We start from the raw sequence: 19,733 nt of genomic DNA on the forward strand, positions 1-19,733 counted from the left end.
ATTAGTAAGAATTGTAGAAAGACTAAGGTGGGGCGTTAATGTAGGAAAACACTGACTTAGTGCGAATGTCACAGTGTATATATGGTACCAATAGCACTTGCTAATTAAATAATTAATAATTGATTGGTTGCCTGGTAGAGATCGCTAGAAGCGATAAGGCTGCCGCCCTTTTCAATTAATTATGTCAATTGTATTGTAATCAACGAAGCGTTAATAAATAAATAAAATTGAAACAATTAACTTACAATTTAAAAATACTAATAATTATATTCAACACCTTCCAATAACACTCCTTTCCATTAAGGGGAAGACACTGGTCTTGTGAACAACTTTTTATCCATAAGTGATACCGCCGCCCGTAGACACTCACCTTGCCAAAGGGCTCGCAAGTAAGTTGCCGGCCTTTTAAGAATTGTTACGCTCCTTTGGTGAAGTACTCTACATCCAATTGGAAATACTTCGGATTGCAGCTGGTTTCTCGTAGTAGCAGTGAGCGGCAAAATATGCCTTATAAAACGCTCAGTGGTGGAACGACTGATGCAATTAATTATAAACAGCTGCCTGGTGACTGAGCATTCTTCGAGAAAACAGCGTATGTATTCTTAAAAGTCCGGCAGCGCACTTGCGAGCCTTCTGGCAATGTGAGTGTCCATGGGCGGCGGTATCACTTAACATCAGGTGCCTCCAGCAGCCTGTTTCATAAAAAAGGTACCAAAAACAACTTCTCTATAGAATCTTTATACTATTTTCAGGAATATACTTATCTTTATAAGTTTTCAAGGCCGATAAATAAAATATATGAAAAACTTTTAAGTCCAGTTTTCCGTTTGAAAAAAGAAAATTGTTATAGGTACTTTTACCGCATTCAACAAGAAAACACTCAAATGTTTTCACATACAGTAATTTCTTTTCTAAGAAGCGAACAAAGAAGTCTACTGTTCAATCCGAAACAATGTCAAAACTACGTTTTACGTTCTACGTTGCATCTAAAACCATTTGCATTTCAAGAGGGGTTTTCAGCTGCGAAATCCACTAACCAGGTATATTTGAAAGAAAACAATTTTTTAACCGGATTAAAGCTATTTGTATTATTATCAAATCCGCGAAAATAGAGGACAACGTGAGTCATTTCTGCATAAACCCGTCATCTTTTAGTCGATGCCAACTCCTGGGAAATAAATACAGATAACACAACTTTGTCTACAGCTGTGATACTTTTGACATTCAACACCTTTTGCCTTCAGTCACTGTGACCACGCACGCTGTAAAGCATGCGAAACGTCGGAAAAATTTAAAATGATGTAAATAATTATAAGTTTATAATAATACAAATAGCTTATTGAAGCAAAAAAATGGTTTTCTTTCAATGTGTAAATGCTATGTTAACCAAAGACAACACCAGGTATATTGATTAAATGCCTAAAATGTAGACGTATCGAAATGTTTGATTAGATTTTAAAGCCAATGTTAGGAGTTACGAATTGTTATTTTTAATTAATTTATCTTTTTATTTATTCACACTCCGTTACGTTATAACATACATGTAAAAAAAGTAGGTTATTTAGTTATTATTCGGGCGACCTTGTCGCTAACAAGCGATTTCTTCCAGGCAACCCTAATATGGTTAAAACAGAAACACCCACAGTGGGTACAAGAAGTGCATAATAAGTACCAAAAAATAACATGGAACACTAACAAAAAAAAATGAAATAATAATATTATGTAAAAGCTTATCCAAGGGTTAACGGAGTCACAATTAATAAATCGCTTATTTCGAGGCAGAAGAAAAGTGATCTAAAAGAAGATTTTTAATTAGATTAAAAGACTAGGCGGAGAGTTTGTTGCCAGTTCTTACTTCTTAATTTGAGAACTGGCAGTAAATGTAAAGTTATGTATTATTTATTTCTACATTTATTATGTATTTTTTTGACGTTCATAAGTGTACTTTCTCTATTGTAAATGATGTTTACTTTGACTTAAAAAAAATTTAAATACTTAGCTCGTCTAAAGGCCTAGTGGATTCAACGTGCGACGCTCATCTGAGGTCGTAGGTTCGATCCCCGGCTGTGCACCAATCGATTTTCATTATATGTGCGCATTTAACATTCGTTCGAACGGTGAAGGAAAACATCCTGAGGAAACCGACTTGCCTTAGACCCAAAAAGTCGACGGCGTGCGTCAGGCACAAAAGGCTGATCACCTACTTGCCTAGTCGATTTAAAAATGATCATGAAACAGATACAGAAATCTGAGGCCCAGACCTAAACAGGTTGTAGCGCCATTGGTTATTAATATTATTAGCTCGTCTGATATCAATCGGTAAGGAATTCCATAGAAGATAGAATTCAGTTTTTAGGAATTACAAGAATTCTGTTTACCATTAAAAATTTAATTAAATTTAATTAAATAATAATTAAACAATACGATTTATTGCTACTTCATGACATCATCTCAAATAAAATAAATTGGAGCTCACTTCTAGACAAATACCATGCATCTGCCTACTAGACTCTTAATCTTCTGTTCCATGTTCCTCACACCAACACAATGCAAAAAACTCAGTTTTGTATCGCGCAGACCGGATATACAACGACCAATATTTAAGCCTTGATTTGTCTAAGCTATCGCAGAAGTTGGTGAAAATGAGTATTAAGAATATCCATAGCGTAAAATCAGCTGCATCATGAGCATACCCCACATACGTGCGATTCTCATCACTGAGGTGGTAGGATCGATACCCGGCTATGCAACAATGGACTTTCATTCTATGTACGCATTTAACAATTTCGAACAGTGAAAGAAAATATCGTAAGGTATCGTATTGCCTTAAACCCAAAAAAGTTTACGGCGTGTTAGGCACAGGCGGCCGATCACCTACTTGCCAATTAGATTGACAAATGATCATGAAACAGATTAAAAAATCTGAGGTAAAAATCGGACCTAAAAAGCTAGCCCTACTGATTTTTTATATATTTGATATCATTAAATAACAATCATACGGCATTGTGTTGTCGCTTCTTTTTGTAGCGTAAAAGTCAATAATTTGATTTAGATTGTTATTTAATATTTCGATTTGAAGGGACATTTAAACTTTGATGAAATGCGATCGATCATAACATTTTAATAATGGAACTCATCCATAATAATCGTGAATAATCGCATAAGTGCATCGTTCGACAGGAAGTTCCGGAGCTAAACGGAAGTTACGTCATATTGAAAGTTTTCATGGTTGAAACTTTTAATATATTCGTCGAACTTTTATCGATATAAGTATTTTTTTTTTTCAAAAATAATAATATACTCGCAGCATATTATTATTTACATATATGTATCCCCATTAAACTAGTAACAGTAATTTTACTAAAAAAAATATATATTTTTGGTCAGGATTTTTCCCTGGTCCAATTCAAACTTTTGTTTGAATTAGAAGAGCCACTGAGCCATTTAAGTTTTCTAAAAACACTTGTGGAACAATTGAGTGGGTCATGTCTCATATCAATTAGCTCTTTTTTTAATGAAGTGTAAATGCTCATACGCAGGCCCGCGCCAAAGACATCGAGCTTGACGCTGTGGGGCTGGCTTAACACTTAAAGCCCTCTGCTATTCAGAGGGGTAGCGTTACCCTACCCACTAAAACACCTCAGCCCTTCACAGACCGTTAACATAGGCGCCCAGGGTTTGCCAAAGCATACAACTCAAGGGCTTATGTCCGATAAGACCTCATTCAAGACCCGCGGTTCCAGGCTGCTCGAGAGACAACTAATGCTTTATTGTTGGGTAATCAATTTATAGACCCCCGGCAACATTTAAAAGTGACGAGGGGAGTGTGGGTCTCGGTCCGTGAGGTGCCCACTAAAACCCAACAACCCAATCAGTTCGCTATGGACGGGAGGCGCGGTAAAAGCTTTCCTTGATCCATGTCTTCGTCATGAGCTTCTGATGCGCTACTGCGAGCCCAACTTTCGAGTTGCCCAATCCAGTGCGAAGGTCATAGTGGAGTATGCGCGTCGTCGCGCGTCTGGGTTACACTCCCAAACCCTCTCCGCATTCTGTTTAAGTGTTACGAAGGCCTCACAGAACGCTATGAAAGTGTTCCACGGGCCGTCGCTGTTACCCTCCACCATAGCATTCACTATAACTTTACGACAGAAGCTGCGTTCAGAGTTCCACACCGGACGACAGGAGGTAATCTAAACTAACAACTTATAAACAACATGACTAATATTTAACAATAAGGAATGTTAATAATAATTAAATTAAAAAATTAAATAAACGATAACCTCAATTCCTATGAAACACTTATGTCTGAATAACAAGCCGTCAATACTCCTAACTAGTTGACTGCTTTGTTTTGTTTTTTTTCCTTATTTAAAACATTAAAGTTCGCCTACCCATATATGTATGTACTTTTTGTTACCACTCAATATGAGTTTACATACTCATATTACAGCTTCTTACCTAGTTTGGAAACCAGTCTCACAATATCTTTAAAAAAAATTCCAGAAAGCCTTGCAAATATAGAATTTTTGTTATGACAAATCATAATAGCCGGCCATTACTACACCCTATATATTCCAACAAAAGCATCTCCCCTTAATTAAACCATTGTTGTACATACAAACACGTAATGGAAAGAAGTTTGTAAGAAACTCTCGGATAATTGATTTTCTTGTCTTCCACAAGTATTAAATGATAGGGGAGATGCACTGTGTACTCAAAAATTATATTTCTTATAGGAAAATTAAAATATACATTTCGGTATGTTTTTTCTAATGATCAGATTATCAGGCCTCTGTGCCTGAGACATGCCTTCGCCTTTTTGTTCGGCTTGCTCTTGATATTTTCCTTCACCATGTTAAATGCACAGCTGGGCATCGAATCTACGACCCGCACGAAGCAGCCACCAGGTGAAGACTACTCCAATCACTAACTTAAAAGATTTCAGTATATCTTACTATATAAAACAAAGTTTGTTCAAATTATAACTCGAGAACGGCTTTGAGAATAAATTTTCATAGTTTTTGAATAATTGTATTCGATTCCGCTTCGAATAGGAAAATTATTAAAAACATTGTACGGTACGAAACAATACAATAAAAGAAAATATTAAATACGAAATGTTCATGGGTTTTCTTTAATTTAATGTTCATACCGTTCATCCCTCAAATTCATGAACGTATTTATATAAAGATTTTCGATTTTAAAAATAGAATAATGTCAGTCCTGTAAAATGATTTTTGTGTTAATTTCCTTAAAAAGTAGTGAACTTATTATTTATTTATGCTTAGCTAATCAGTAACACGAAATTCATTGACTGTTCGGCGGTATAAAGTTCGCCGACTCAGCTTGTATGAATGAAAACACTTTGATACTTTATAGGAAATGGATTCCGGGAATGCTTCAAAACTTTGTATGAAGATGACACTCGAATAGTATCAAAGGCTTTTGTAGATCTGAATGATTGTACACGTTTACTGGTTTGGCGAAATAATTAAATAACATTGTATTGTTACTAGTGATATATTATACAGCTGAGTTTTGTAATCACTAATACAGGGGGTTTTAAAGCAACCTTCTTTGACCTTTGGCTATCTATGAGAGCTCTGTAGGCCTAGAAGCTTCAGTGTGGTTCTCTCATCTCTGAGGTCTAAGGTTCAATTCCTGGCTATGCACCAAAGCCCAATGAACTTTCTATCGTCTTAGACCAAAAAAGTCGACGGCGTGTGTCAGGCACAGGAAGGAATCACCTTCTTGCCTATTAGATTGACAAATAATCATGAAACATATACAGAGATTTGAGGCCCAGACCTAAAGACAAGGTTGTAGCGCCACTAATTTGTTAATTTATACGATCTTCTCGTATTATACGATTTGAATGATGTTAGTTTTACTTTGTTTAATAAAGATATGTCAATACACATGACATAAATAAATTTAGAATTTTAAAAGTATGCATGTTGCATTTTTTTTAACAATGCAAGCCATGAATTAAACTACACAACTGGATCCTGGTATTTCCTTTTAAACAACGGCCGTCTGCAAGCACGCTGCAGTTTTACACCTTCGTTGTTGACATCGCCAGATGCCGCGCTGCACGATTTGCATCGTCGTTTTTTGTAAAAACGGCATAGGAATGAAACTCTTTTCATCTTCATCTCTTCCCTAAACAGTTTAGTATACGTTAAATCGGCAGGCCATAGCCTCCAATAGGCAACTTAATATCAGGGATTGTGGCCAAAATTGCGTGTGTACCACCAAATAAATTTAACCGAAAAAATGTAATGTATTAGTTTTACTATCATTATTTTTATGATATAATTTTATTTATAAAGTATACTGGTAAAATATATTTTTTCTTTTTACCACCGCCTCTTACCTGACAATAAAAACGTATAAAAGAACAATAGTCCTCAGTCACATTTTTACACAAGGAGTTTAACGTTACCGATAGATGTCGCTGTTCAATAAATATGTAAATCTAAAACGCGATAGTAGTTGTCTTCAAGCGTCATATATACATTCTATACATATTTTAGTTCGTCACTCTGGTTTCCCTTCAAAACGTATAAATCTTTCGCCTTTTACTAAAGATTTCCGTGGAGGGGGACACTCAAATGAGTCTAAATCAATTTTTGACGCTTTGCCTTGTGCAAAGTTTATAATACAATTTTATCAATTTAGTCTTATGTATTCTGTAGAGTATATTAAATACATCCCACTTATTGAATTTTGATAATATGATCCTAAGTAATTAATTGTATATAATGTCGGTCTTTATTGTTATAAATCTTATACCCTCTGCTCTAATAAGTATTTCAATAACCTTCATAAGAACGATGAGTGCAAAAAAACATCACTTAAACTGCCAAAGTAACCAAAATTCGCGCCGCCTATTTTAAAACCGTAATTAATTAACACAGATTATCACCACTGCTAAATAATATACGATTTGTATTTGACAGATTTTATTTCTAAATATAAACTTAAAAACAATGTATCTACAGAATAAGGTCACTGAACTGTGAGCAAAATAAATCTAAAATTGTAAGATTAAGATCGGAATGAATTTCATGACTTTTCAATGACCTATTTAAACATAGGTTTATACTGTATAAGAGAAGTGATACATACATGTTTGTTTCATGTTTTACACGTTGTCGATTTAAGAAAAGTGTTTCTTAGAACCAGAAATTGTATTATTAAGCCTATAATGAATGAAAACTAAAACCATTTTTGTTTTCGATGTCGCTATTAGTAAAGATTTGTATTTAAGTATGTATCTAAGAAATAAACTATCTTCTTTTACTTTTAAAATGCAACTTTATCTTTAACTGTTTTAACGACATCGAAACGACTACTCATATTTGGTCGAAAACCGATAGTCGTAATAGCCAATGACGTTGCTATTAAGTACCTAATACTTTGATTTTGGTCAATATTACCGGCATGTTGTTGTAAATGATTTCGTCGTAAACGATTTTGACTGTACATATAGAAATTGGCTTTAGATTTTACACTTGTTTTATTAATATATTTACGATCAGGCGATTTGCTGTAGTAAATTCTGGATTTTATAGTCTTTTCACCATATGAGAAAAAAGGCTATCATCACATATTGGTAGATAATTGTATTTGAGAGCTAACTGACATTTTAAAATGGCGACGGTAGTACCAATTTCAGCCGCGGGCCAAGAAAAGTGCGTTGTACTCATATACGCTATACATCAAAGGTATTGAATTAAAAATAATATTTCTTGACGTCATTTCAATAGATAACTTAGAAACACTTCTACGAAATGTGTACCACACCACATTTACGTGAGGGTCACAAACGGACCTGAAACCACAGGGCAGTATAGTTGAACCACAAAACATAAATGTATTCTTATATAACGATACAATTTTGTTCCAGGTAAGCAGTCCCACGACAAAATGTATGTACGAATTCCATTGTTCCCAACACTTCAAAAATTGCTTGCACGAGAATGTTGCGAAGGGAATTAAATTACGCGATATCCGATGTTACTGAGTGCAAGATGAAATTCACAAGGAAGCACACCTTTGAACGTTGAAATTGAAACAACAATTATATAAAAGAACAATTTTTGTATTTATCATTAATTACAAAAACTTTATCACTATTATTCTTTAGTCCAACACAGACTGACCGGCTAGAAAGGGGTTGATTTCTTAACACCATCTGGAGGATTTAATAGAGAATTTATCAATAGTACAACCTTTATTTTATTTAAGCGAAATCTTATATAAAACGTTCTTCTAAAATCTTATATATAAGTAAAGTTATAGACTTTCATGCCCCACAATTAACAATAATAGTGTATCGAACATCTATTTCGAGTATAGCAATAATAACAATTGCATTTGTAGTTCTTAATCTAGCTTATTGTATAATTTATTTTCTCTCTTATCATTGCCATGTTTTACACACTTGTGATTGATGCACATGAATGCATTATGTTTTTGTATGTCGTGTGTTCTCTGTAAGTGTTTGTATGTGTTTCGTTAGTGTGCCTTTTTTAAATAAATAAATATTATTTAAATTAATTTGTCAAACAAACCTTGAAGTTATATCAGATTAGCATACAATGCATCAAACTATTTTGTATAATACAATAATATTATGAAAATAGCTAAAGTGAATTATTTCTCATGTCGCAGTAACTCTGAAATATACATCGCTGCACGTCTCCCTCCAATTATCAAGAGTCTGTTTGTGCTAAGATTTGCCCCGAAGCGTTCCAAATTCTCTAAATATTTACAAAGCTCTCAAGCTTTGAATGTGCATTGTGCTTGCAGATATAGGATTTTTGATTGGAAATATTTTGCCATACTGTTGATGAAGGCAAACATTTGTTTTATAATGTTTCAATAGTTTATATGGTGCCTGGTGAGAGTGTCAGTAATTCTATTTTACTCTAGGTTCTTTGAGAAGTACTTGTAAGTTTTAATTTAGAATAATTTAAGCGAATAATAATTATATTTTATCTTAAGTGGCAAGTAATCGCTACCCAATAATCCAAACCCGAAGACCGTGCGAATCTCATCCTTGAGGACGTTGGATCCGCCGACTGTGCAACAATGGACACTCTGTATATATGGGCATTTAACATTCGCTCGAACCGTAAAGGAAAACATCGTGAGGAAACCTTGCCTTAAATCCAAAAAGTCGACGGCGTGTGTCAAGAAGGTTGATGACTTGCCTATTAGATTGACAAATGATCATGAAACAGATACAGATATCTGAGGCACAGATCTATATAAGGTTGTAGCGCCACTCGTTTTTAGTGTATATTCGAAATCCGCAGTGTAATACAACACTTTGTATTTATTTATAACAATTCCCTAAGTATTTGCTTTACTAAGCTAAGCCTTTAGCGTGTCGCATGCGAGCCTTGAATATCCTACGTATAATTCGTCTAAATGTCAGTGAAATACTTGAATTTTACAACAATAAAAGCAATTATGACCTCTAATATAATACTTCATTTTGGCGATTAAAGCGTAATTGAGTTTTTTTGTATAAACGAACATGACTTGTTTCATGTTTATAATATTGTAAATGAAGACGGATTGAGCTGACAAATTTCGTGGTTGGGTCTCATTAAGATATTTAATGCGTGAATTAAAATAATATGTAATTTTATTACTGTTTATAAAAATATTTTTTTTAAGTAACAGGAGGCAAACAGGCAGGAGGCTCATCTGATGTTAAGTGATACCACCGCCCATGGACATTACCAGGTGGCTCGCTGTTAAAAATACGCTCTTTACTTGAAGTACCTTAAGTCGAATTGGTTCGGAAATACTTCAGTGGGCAGCTGGTTCCACATAGTCAAGTTTAGTTAATTAAATATACAGTTTTTAAAAGAATGCTCCTACATCATACATCTCTCTGGGTATCGCTTTTAAATATGTGATATAAGTATATATATTCCTGGTGGTTAATCTGGAATAGGTAAAGCAAAAGTATTAATTAGACAGACAATAATGAATACTTCCAGAAATACACAAACAAATTTTTTATTTGTTTTCCACTACTAAGCGTTTTTAAGACAGTTTTTGCCGCGCACCACCATCATGTGGAACCAGCTGCACGCTGAACAACGAGGTCTTCCTCCATAAAAAAATACCGGTTTCAACCCAATGTCTCAGGAATTATTTCTGAATTTATAGTTATGAGTGCTTATAATGTTAAAAATTGCTCAAAACATCACAGAGGTTCGAAGTGACTTATAGCCTGGCAACGAATTCGCGAGCCTTCTGGCAAGGTCAGTGTTAATTGGCAGCCATTAAGAGCCTTTCGTTTGTTACATTAAAAAAAAACAAATAATGTCTTCTTCATAGTAGACCCTCAGACATCGCTAGTTGTAATATTTCTGTACTTCATATCGGGTTTAAAAGGAGCTTATTTGAATATCCGGCGACTTGGTAACGACCGGAAGTGGTTGCTAAGATACCGCATATTTTTATTGCCTACGTGCGCTATTGAAATTTACTGGTCATTTTATTTTTATGATAATGCGCTGCAGGAAAATGCATTTAGCTTCGCTACATTGTTTCGCTATTACGATAATAGAGCTTTATATTAAAGACGGATTTCTGTGAAGAATATTCTAGAATATTTATGATATTTAAGTAGAGGTTTTATTTTAGTAAAGTTATAAGATGAACGTAGTGAAAAAAGAGAAATAGCAGCATTTAATTTCATTACACTAAATTCCAGAGGGCTCGCGAATGCGTCGCCGGCCTTTAAGTCACTTCGAACCTCTGTGATGTTTTGAGAAATTTTAAACATTAAAGTTATAAATTCAGAAATAATTCCTTAAAAACAAAGAAGAAATTAGTTGAGAATGGTATTTTTTTATAGCGCTGAATCCTAATAACAAACGTCTCCAATATATATATAATAAGGTTATTGTTAAAAATGCATTTCGATTTTTTTTGTACATGAAACACGCCAAAAAGTTCTAAAATGTTTAGAAATAACTACGTTAGTCGAAAAAGGGAGGCTTGATGAATTAAAAAAGACACAACTAAGCCCCAGAAAGGCACAGAAAATTTTGATGATTAGAACTTTAAAATAAAAATACGTGTACATAAAGACATATACCAGGGACACAGACAATTATAACGATGGCTAGGCTTTAAAAACTGAATACGGCATATCCGACAAAACGCGACATTCCGGGAATTTCATAACCAACTCCAGAACTAATTCAAATAGTTATAGATACGGTCAAAGTTGCACTGTTATTATGTGAAAGTTCAGAACAGGTAACTGATGCGTGTGTAATATGGTTGCAGCGTAAGCTGGTTTAAAATTAGTTTACTAACTGGAACCGTACCTAAAACTCAGAATTTATTTATCTCAACTAGTACTGTTACACATAATATATGATGCAATTTCTACACTATATGTTACAATATTCTAAAGGACCTTATTAGGTCTCGGACTAAGATTTCTGTATATGTTTATGATCATTTGTCAATCTAATAGGCAAGTAGGTGATCAGCCTTCTGTGCTCGACTCACGCCGTCTAATTTTTGGGTCCAAGGCAAGCCTTATCAAGGCAAGGCAAGGTTTCTTTACGATGTTATCCTTCACCGTTCAAGTGATTGTTGAATGCGCATATAGAAAAAAAGTCCATTGTTTTACAGCCAGTTTTCTTTTCTAACACAGTGGTCCTTGTCGTTCACAAAGCTATAAAAATATTGGTGTACAGCAAGGGTTCAAACTTAAGCTTACAATTGATTGATTGATTTTAATTAATCAGGCGAGAAATATGTTGTTTTTTTTATAAATCTACTACTACTTAATAAGTTTCCCAATAAATCATCAGACCATATCTATTCACTAGATATATGTTTCGTCTACATGTAAAGTAATAAAACTTTCTTATCCAATCGCGCTGAAGTGTGAAGAAACTTTGTTTGAACGCAATGCAACTCGATATAATACCCAACGTTCGCGAAAGTTCGCGCACAACTGTGTGAGCGCACACCGGAAGTGGAGACGTTTCGACGCGTACACACTCGTTGTTGGTGAACTCATTCCTTGCGCTACCAAAGCCAACACATTTAATTGGTATAGCCAAGTAATTTGTTGCATGATCAAGTATATATTACAAAGCACAGCGTGCCCGTCTATATTATCAATTGTCAACAGAAAATGTTCTAATGGTCAACAGAAAACTAGTGTACAACACTGCGCGCGCACAGATGTTACACAGCATTGCCGGTGAAGACAGAAGCCAAACGCAATACGCGTTTAGTACGTGTTTGTTATTGTTTAGCAAAATGCTTGTGCAATAAATGTGCCGCACGAAACTTTGGTGGAATTGTACCTTATGTGCATATGAAGGTAGAACTTAAACCATGAAAACAATGTCAAAATTCCATTAATTGGACTTCGAATTTCGCATCCATCGTATTCTCCAGATTTGGCCCCCAGCGACTTTTTGCTGTTCTCTCAAGAAAATGCTCGCTGGACCGAAATTTTATCATATCACCTCAATGGCCAAAACTAAATCCTATTTTAAGGCTTAAGACAAATCGTACTATAAAAATGATATCGATAAATTGTATGCCCGAATTAAATCATTGGATCGCTCTTTATATAAAGATGTTTTCTTTCTGTTAGCCTACGAACTTTTCAGCCCACATTATATAAGTTCTTGGGCAATGTTGGCCTAGTGGTTTCAGCGTGGGATCCCTAAGATCGCTGCTGTTTGAGAATTCTATATTTAAAAATAAATATGATTCGCTTTGAACTCCTGTCTAAAGCCGTCTCAATACAAGAATATCCCTCATATCAATCATTTATGAATCCAACTGAGCCTTAAGTATTAAAAGCACATTACGACCCTCCCACGTATAACAGATAAACTTTTAACTTAGCCCTTGAAGAACTAACGATCCGTGTTCGAGTATTGAAAATTTATTCTAAGTATGCTGGGAGGTTACTTACGATATAGCTCCTGTTGACGCTCGCCCAATATACCTAAATCTTCCGAAGTAAGGACTAGGGTTAAGACAGAAGGTTCAAACTAAAATGGTCGCTTTCAGAAGATGGTTTTGGTGTAAACACGAGGAAATATGTGTAGTGCAGGTTGTTTTTTGTTTATATAAATAAGAGTTTATTTTATAGCGCAATTCGCACGTGTTTGCGGGAAATACGATTTTTATTTGAAGCGGAAATTGTTGTTTTAGTTGAAACTGAATTTGAATGGTTTTATATTTGTTTTAGGTTGTTTTTTGTGATAGTTAGCCGAGTTGATAATTCCTAAAATGAATCTGAGATTCGTTATTTAAAATGTATTAAGGGACTCCGCAGTTTTTCGGAGCTTTTGTGAGTATCGATGATTAATGATGAAGAAAGCTTTTAACACATGTTTTTCAAAATACCGCGAATAAATTTTTAAGCTTATATTTTTATGGTAGCTCTTTAAGTGTAATGTTGGTTTACTTGCAAGATATAGTATGTATTATAAGTCCCTTTACGTTATATTTGCTTCCATAGATATATAATTTTTATTATAAAGAGACTAAACTATCATAACATAACTATCACATTTTGCAAGGGCATCCATTTGTTTCAGGTACTCCAAATAATGCTAGTTACATAAACATTAATTCTATCCAATAAATATTTTATATTAACACGATAAAAATCGTCAGATCTTTCATCCTTATTTCCTTAAGTCCCTTTCAAGTTTTCTAATTTCGCCGAGGGCCATGGGTAAAATGTCACAAATTTAATTATTAAAACGACAGCCGTAAAGGGGCAGAGCTTTTGACATAGAAAATTAAAAAGATTCGAACAATTTTCGGAAATAACTTAAAAGACTTTTCGTTATAAACAGGACCCGAGAAAAGTCTCTTGTTGCTTGTTTACAAATGGTTGTATATTTGGTTTATTAATTAAAAAGTTATTATATTTATGCATAGACCCCTAAACCCTCTGCTTTAGAGCAGATGGCTTAAATGGAGCTTAAATGGAGATGGGCATGTAGCAAGACTGTCAGGCGAGAGGACAGCCCTATTAGGAAACGATACAGAGGAAGACGGCTCACGAGATGTGCGGATGACATTGTCATTATTTTAAAATTATAATTGGGTTTAAATTTACTTGTATTTTCCAATAAATAAAAGGTATTTTAAATAAATTTTATATTGTATGAAGTGAGTAAAGGGACAGACAAAGTTGCAGTTATATTTTTTATTGGCAGTTTCAATTTTCTATGTTGTACGTGAACGTTAATAATTTATTGATAGTGAACCATTACTCTCACATTCTCTTCATATTACCTAAATATATATTTCTTGTATATAAACGAAAATGTAGAAATCAGTTCTGAAGAAATTTTCTGTATCTAATTACGTAGCATTGATTGTAGTCCGTTGCCTACAGCGTAGAAGCCATACGAAGTACTCAGAACTTAAAGCTAACAAGTGTACTAATATAATTAATGGTTTACCCAATTTTTATTTATTTTATATAACTTTAAAATAAACATAAATGGTGCCTCAGATTTATGTATCTGTTTCATGATCATTTGTAATTCGGCAAGAAGGTGTTCAGCCTGCTGTGACTGACACACGCCGGCTACTTTTTGGTTCTAAGGCAGCCTGTTTCCTCACGATGATTTACCGTTCTTGTGAATGTTCGAATGTTAAATGCGCACATAGAATGCAACTCCATTGGTGCACAGCTGGCGATCGAACTTACGGTCTCAGGGTCGAGATTCGCACGCTGAAGCCATTAGACCAACACAGTACATAACTTTATATTTTTAAAATAACAATGTATTTCGAAACCTTCACTATATACTTTTTTGAGCCACTACAGTCTAATTCATATGCAGGGTAAACTCTATGTAACGTCCCTCGATTGTACGACGAACTCCCTAAAGCGTCGAAAACAATTGGCTTTGTTTGGTTTAGCTTGTCTTCCATACAATGATACACTCTATATAGCATTACACCCACTCTCCGATAACGACAAAATTGAGTAATAAAATCCTTTTTAAGTTGCTAAAATTAGTAAAAACTGCGCAGCTGTGTACGTTCTTTTGTCGCTTTAGAATCATTGTGTACAAATTAAGATTGCGTGCACGTAAGTAGGAGTCATGGATTATCTCAATTTAATAACAACTGTCTATAACGCTATAAAATCCACAGTCTCTTCAGTGTCGTTATATAGAGTTGACACTGATATACAAAATTTAATCAAGTAAAATATTTTTCACAAAAGAATTTTAGTTTTTACAGAAATTTCGTTTGTCTTAAGATCTATATAAATCCAATCTCAAAACGAAACCTCGCACAAATACCCAAAACTTATTACGTATTGAAAAACCAATATTCGATTAGCATCAAAACGTTCAAGCTTTTTGTATTTTCATTAAGCACCAACTAAACGACAGCCATTCAAAGCAACTACTGCAATAATGCATCGGACATTCTACCGTATGAACCAATAATTTTTCATAGAACTTTCCTCCTTAGTCCCTAGCAACAGGGTTGATAGTAGCGTGAGCTGTATTGAAAAAGTTTAAAAACGTTTCATATTGGCGGAAAAGAGCCACAAATGCAATATTCCCGCAGTGGATTGTCTGGTTTGTTCGTTATATTATATTTTATGTAGATTATATTGCAAGCTGCAGTTGCAGAATTGTAATTTTGAAAAAGGGTGATAATTACATAATTCTCTGCTACTTAATTCAACTATGAGACCTGACCTGAAAGCAATGGATTAGCTATTGCTTTTAGGTCAAAACTTACCGATGTTGAGACTGAGCATTCTGATAAACGAGCTCTACTGGATATCCATAGTTTCTCCCCTCTCACTTTGACATCAAAATTTCGTTTACATTTATTAAAGTGAAACATCTTAATCGGCGTTGTAAAAAAAATACCGTAAATTTTTCGGTTACGCGTCACATTATTCAGTTACGCGGCACATTTTTACGTTACGCGCCATATTTTTCTTGTCCCTACCAACTCGAAGAGATTCGAAGCCATTAATAACAAAAATATACAATAACGATAAAAATCATAATCTATTACAATTAATGACATTCTGTAATAATCTTAGTAGTAATAAGATAAAACGAAATAATTGTATTATTTGTTTTATGTCTTTTATAATAAAAGGCTTTTGTTAAACTTTATATTATTTAACTTTATTTAACCAATTTCTTTAAAGTTTCATAGAATAGATAATTTTTTGAAAATTACGTCCATAAAGAAGCTTCACTTCTTACTTGTGTACTCTAGTACGTTGTGTACGCACACATTTTTTTTAAAACAAGCATAGTCAAGTTTAACCTTTCGTTAGTTTAGTATAGTTATTGAAAAAATGGTTATGCATCAAGTTGTTATGGAGTTAATTATAATCTTAATATATATAAATCTCCTGTCACGGTGTTTGTCCACGATGGAGTCCTAAACTACTTAACCGATTTTAAATTAAATTGGCACACTGTGAGCAGTCTGGTCCAACTTAAGAGACAGGATAGCTTAGATCTTTAATTATAGTCGCAAATTTATTTTATTGCAAATTATTTCTCTATAATTAATTGACAGTTACAATTATTTGTTAACTCCAAAAGAGTAAACCGACAAACGTGTCATATAAGCTACAATTCAAAATCATGATTACCACGTGTTATTGAGGCTAAAGTATAAATTAAAACAAAATACCGTAAAATTTAACTTTTGGTGTTAGCATAGCCAACCACGTGTTACTTAGACCGAAGTGTAAATCAAATTCAAATTATAGTGACGATAATACAGTGAAATTATTCTTTCGTGTCACGGTATTAAGGATAACTAAAACCACATTAAGGAGAAACGTAGTTCGCAGGGGCAGCTAGTCTCTATATATAATGTATCCTGACATCACCATAATTTATCTTATACCTCTTCTAACGGCAAACGTCTGTTGTTGCTAGATACACATCAGTATATTATTGTTTTTTTATTGCTGACCTGATGTTAGGTTAGCCCATGGAAACTCACATTGCCAGAAGGCTCGCAATTCCTCTTCTCTTGCAAGATCCTAAGTTGGTTTGGAAATACTTTAGTCGGCAGCTGGTCAGCTGGGCAGCAGTCCACATAGGTGCGCGGCAAAAACTGCCTTAAGAAACGCTAGTGGAACGTCAGACTTCGAGATGATACGGATGGTATTTTGTATTATGTCTTGACGTCCGATGATGAGCTGTGTAATGTTTTACATTATAAACGAAAGTTTAAATTGACAGGAAATATTATTCCATATTATACAGCTCATCCATAGTACAGTCTCCAGACTTGTAAGGTAATAATAACTACTTAAGTTTATTTTCCCATACTATTTCTATTAAACACAAGTTTGCAGACATCAAAGTAACCAAGCGCTACGTATCGAAAGTAAGTGTAAAAGTTATAACAAGCATGTAACAGGAGTTAGGCGGAAGGAAACTTGGTAATGAGATCTCCTTCGTCGGATTTACTGCCTACTGTTTGGGTATAAACTTAACGCCCTTGTCGATTATGTATAGGCTGTGATACTTTATTACTAGGAGTTTTTTATTAATCTTTCTTCTTCTTCTGGTACTACTTTATTGCTCAAGGTTGGGTGTTTACAACATGAGTTGCCAGGTATCTTGTGCTGGTCTACAAACCTCATCGACGGATGTTTATTCCCGCAACCACGACTGCCTTCTTCTACCAGCCCGTCCCTTGAATTTTGCTCGTCATTATAAGCTGCAACAAGTCGTATCGATGATGATGCAAAAGGTGTTACAAAATATCTACTTTAGAACTGAAATCATGTAGCTAGATTGGTCAACTCTGAACCATGATATGTTTTTTTTTTTATGTAAGAGGAGGAAAACGGACAGGAGGCTCATCTGATGTTAAGCGATACCGCCAGCCATGGACGCTCATACTACCAGAAGGCTTGCTAGTGCGTTGCCGATGAGCGTTATGTTTTCGGCGGCATAAGAAAAGAAAGGCAGGATGCACTGATTGAAGACCCTTCTTTTGAGTGTTATAGAGAAGAGTTCCAAGCATTATCTCTCCATTTGCTCCAAATCCGATATTGTTTAATTTCAATTTGTTTCTGCCTGGAAAGAGCAAATGAAGAACAAATAACGAATCTATACTAATACTTATAAATACTTTAAAATTCAGTTTTGTATCGATTTATCCAGGAATGCTGGTACCGTATATTATACTTTGACCTTTGATCCGAAATCGAACACGTCGCGTTGCTTTACGAAACCGACACGATTACAGACTTTTTAAAAGACACTTTTGTCCGTTGTAGTGTTATTCTTAAGATATGGTTTCAATATTATCATCACCCACACATCACAACCAAAAAGGTTCATTTCTGGATGTAGGTATTTTCAAACTTCCTCCAATACGCCCTGCACTAGCCTCTCTGCATGCACTGGGAGCCGACCTCCAACCAAAAACTTTATTCATATAGTTTTCAAGTACACATAAAAAGGTCAACAGAAAAGATGTTAAATTGATGCTAAATTTACATTTATTACCGTTCGTCCGGTTATCGGCCGTTCGGTCTTTATTTATGCCGAGGTCTCCATTCAAGGAGCTGGCGGGTCCATCGGCTAGATGTTGCACCAGTCCTTACTATGTTGCTCACGCCGCCTTTTTCACGAATGACCTCATTTGCTGCACGACTCTTAGACTTTTCGCCAAGCGTTGTGTTGACTCCATAAGTAAAGACAGGAAGGATGCACCGATTGTAAACATTTCTTGTTTATATTATTTATTTATGAGCAAATAACGCCTTACGTCTTCGAACAAAAGGTATGTCTGGATGTCCTGTAAGTGAACAATCTCCATAAACGACATTGTTGATTTCGGATGCCTGTTCCCATCTTACCGAGACACTATTAACCTAAACGTTCCTTAAGTAATCTAATTCAATAGGTCCCGTCAGGTTTTAATTATTTACTTGACACATCTGCAAAATCTCGTAACTCGCAACCATTAGTTACTGTCGACCCCTTAACTTAGATATTGATATTTTATACGCTATGATAAATGGTTTTACCAACTCGTTTCTACGGACACGATTTACAGATATATATTGAGTTATGGTAACAGTATTTATATACAGAGGTATTATACTTTAGACTTACTTTATTTTTTTCTAGATTTAAATCAGTTTATTAGCAATCGTAGCAATCAAATTTACAGTATTTACAATTTTCTTAGACATAGGCATAACATTTATAACTCACAAAACAAAAACAAAGAATCAAAAAAAAAATATAATAATAGAGAGATAAGATTTTTTTTTTAAGAAAACGGTTTAATTGTGTAATGCGTGTGTGATGTGGTTGTAAATAACTCTTAACCTAAATAGTATAATAAAAATAATTTTAAAAAATTTAAAAAGTTTGGTCCCTGTGACAGTGTACCTTTAACGCTGGCAGTACCTCGCTGTATTGCAATATTTATTCGTTGAGCGAGGAAAGCACCAGCATTGGTGTCACCGGTACAATCTAACAGGCACCTACGTGTCCACATAAGTAGCATCCCATACCAAACCCAGTCCCATCTTTCATCATCAACGACGTCCCATCCGGCCGCTTGCCATCGTGTCCTACGATGCTTGTTGGCTCCAAAACGGTTGGAACATTGACGGAGGCAAGTTTAATAATCGTATATTAAAATAACTTTACGTATTGGAA

At 34.7% G+C, this 19,733-nt stretch overlaps 1 protein-coding gene and 1 non-coding gene across 2 annotated transcripts in view; both read left to right on the forward strand.

Moving 5' to 3' along the window:
* The window catches only part of LOC123707471 (uncharacterized protein CG43867), a 258,717-nt gene that overhangs the window by 87,738 nt on the left and 151,246 nt on the right, over positions 1 to 19,733 (forward strand). The gene's annotated exons all lie outside the window — the stretch shown is intronic.
* LOC123716691 lies at positions 6,541 to 6,657 on the forward strand. The gene has a single exon (XR_006754598.1). It is a non-coding gene; the product is annotated as a U5 spliceosomal RNA (small nuclear RNA).

This window comes from Pieris brassicae, chromosome 1, assembly GCF_905147105.1.
Source record: "Pieris brassicae chromosome 1, ilPieBrab1.1, whole genome shotgun sequence".
NCBI lineage: Eukaryota > Metazoa > Arthropoda > Insecta > Lepidoptera > Pieridae > Pieris > Pieris brassicae.